At 44.2% G+C, this 2,751-nt stretch overlaps 1 pseudogene; it reads right to left on the reverse strand.

Annotated features, from left to right (window-relative positions):
* Positions 1-347: 347 nt before the first annotated feature.
* On the reverse strand, positions 348-1,895 carry LOC101561836 (annotated as a pseudogene).
* Positions 1,896-2,751: the final 856 nt, after the last annotated feature.

Genomic DNA, 2,751 nt, shown 5'->3' on the forward strand with positions numbered 1-2,751 from the left:
GGACATGACAATAACAATATGAAGACAGCTAGGACTGCAGGTTGGGAAGAAGACCCTTCCCTCCCCATATTGCTCACTGCCCCAAATAAAAAATAACCAACTATGAGGGAGCTGCTGAGCCAGGATCAGGGCATGCGGGGAGGAGACAAAAGTCCAGGGCAGTAGTGAGGAGACCATGCGTGTGCCGGGAGGCCTGTGGTGGCGGCTGTAGGAGTCTGTGTCTTCCAGGTAGGGATATATATAAATATAAAGATAAGTTCTTTCTCCTCTCTCCCTCTACTGTGCTGCTTGCCGCCATCCGAGTGTCTTTCCACATGGGAGGGTGAGGGGAGGAGATGAGTAAATTGTCACCGAATTGCGATCAGACCCACATCCATCAGCTTCTGGATCTTCTGCGCTGTTACAGGGTAAAGAGTTCGCTGAGAGCCTGGGGATCCTTCTGCATCTGCTCCAGGATGAGCCTCATGGCTGGGTCACTCATTATCTGCTGCACAGTGCTGGTAACTGTCAACAGCTATTACAGCTGGAGTCCAGGTCCAGTGCCTTGTGGTACACATCCATGGCCTTCGTGTAGTCCTTCATGGCCTCCAGCGCAGCGGCTTTCCGGGTATAACCCTTGATGAAGGTTGGCACCAGCTGGATGCACTCTTCACAGTCCTTGAGTGCCAGCTGGAATTCCAGGAGCTTAGTATAGCAGGCAGCTCGACTGCTGTACAGTTTGGCATCTTGTGGGTTCCGTTTAATGGGTTCTGTGTAGTGCTTCATGGCCTGAGGATAGTCCCCCTTCTAAAAACACTCATTGCCCTTGTTCTTTTCCTCCAAAGCCAGGTCAGGATTGATTAGGTCAGCCACTCTTTCTCCTTCAGGATTTTCTCTGCCTGCTGGCATTTCTCCAGTACCTCTGGAGTTTGGTGTTTTGCCAAAGACTTGTAGAAATGGATGGCATCCTTATACTATTCCTCTTTGAAGTAAGAACTGCCAATTCAAGCATAAACTTTGGCGATCTGTCAATAGTCTTCTTGATTTTCTCTCTCTACTTTGATGGGCTTCTCACAAAGCTCCTGGCATTTATTATAGTCATCCTTTTCAAAGTATACCACTGCCTGATTGGTAAGGTATGTCATGTTGGTGGGGGTCCTGGTCCTTGGCTCTGTTGTAATGCTTTAGCATTGTGTCAAAACCTTTCTTCTTGTTGGCATCATTTCCCAGATCTTTTTCTTTTAGTGCCTGTTTCTTATTCTCTGGAACATCTTCTTCCATGGCTCTGGCTTGTTCTCCTTTTAGGGAGGTGGAGAAGGAGTTGTAGCCTCTTCCTCCTCATCCATACTACCCAGACAAACCCCAAGCTGGACACTGAGTGTTGTCATAATCCAAAGGTCTTTTAGTTTCGTGCCCAAGTCATATGGCTTGTTTAGTTGTTCAATCAGCTCCCAGTAGGTAGGGTTGCTGAGCAGCATCCTTGTCCTGGGATCCTTCTCCAGTTTCTGACACAGGTTGGGCATATTGAAAGGGTTTATGAATTTCTTCTGTGCCAACTGGGCCTCCATATTCTGCAAATCCTTTTTGAGTTGAGGGTTACTTGCTTCATGTTTTAAACCCTTCTCATAAGTTTGCTTGGCTTCTTCATGTCTGTTTAAGAGCTCAAGAACAGCTGCTTTTCTCAAAGAGCCCTTGCCCCTGCCTCAGTCAGGCTGCAGGTCAACAGTTTTGCAGCCATCCTCATAAGCCTCCTGGTAATCTCCTTTCTTGGCACAGGCTGCAGAATGATTACTAAAACTCATATGGTTGTGGGGGTCCAACTTAGTTGCCTCAGAGTAGCACTGTAAGGCATCGTCAATATTCCTGGCACTCAGGGCCTTATTGCCCTACTCCTTTAGTTCATTCACCTGCTCCATAGCCCAGCCAAGAACCCAGCTGAATCAAACCCATCAGTGTTACCAACCCCTGAAACTTGATTTTCAACAACGTTGATTGTAAAAAAAAAACCAAAACATCCCTGAAAAAAAGACATTAGTCATTCTAGCAGAGATGTGTCAATTCAAAAGAGTACCATATACAAATGAAAATGTTAATATCAAATATGAATAAATTATTTGGTGGACTAAAGAAGGGACTGCTTAGCATCATTGTGTGTCATGATTGGTCAATATAAATTTATACAGAAAAATGTAAAAAAAAATTGAAAAACACAGAAAAGAGTAAAAGGTCTACTGTCCAATACTTTTCAAACTGTTGTTCTTCTGTCTGGATTCTCAGAAAGAAAGGAGAAAGGGCTGGCCAGGTAGCTCAGAGGACTAAAGCACCTGCTTAGGCAGACGCAGGGACCGGGGTTTGACCCAAACATGCCATGCTGGCCATGCATCCAGGGCATACTGAGCAGTGCTTGAGACTGGACATGGTGGTACGCACCTATAATCCAAGTACTTGGGAGGATGAAAACAGGAGGATCACTATGAGTGCAATCTGTGTAGTGAGACCCTGTACTAAATACATAAAAAAGAAAGGAAAAAAAATAATGCAAAAATGGTTTAAGAGATTAGTCCATAAAAGCAAGACTCAGTAAATTCTGAGAATGAAATAAAAGGAAAACATTATAGTATACCATGGTCAACTACTGAAAACAAATATAATTAATAATTTTTCTATCAGCCAGAATTAAACATTCAGTTCAATAGAATGAGAGTTAATATAGGTTTCTGTTTTGTTAGTGCTGTTACCTTCAACCTTCTTCAGCAGTGGGTTGCTGTTCCA

The sequence above is a fragment of the Octodon degus genome, unplaced genomic scaffold (assembly GCF_000260255.1).
Source record: "Octodon degus isolate 3935 unplaced genomic scaffold, OctDeg1.0 scaffold00097, whole genome shotgun sequence".
NCBI classification, from domain to species: domain Eukaryota; kingdom Metazoa; phylum Chordata; class Mammalia; order Rodentia; family Octodontidae; genus Octodon; species Octodon degus.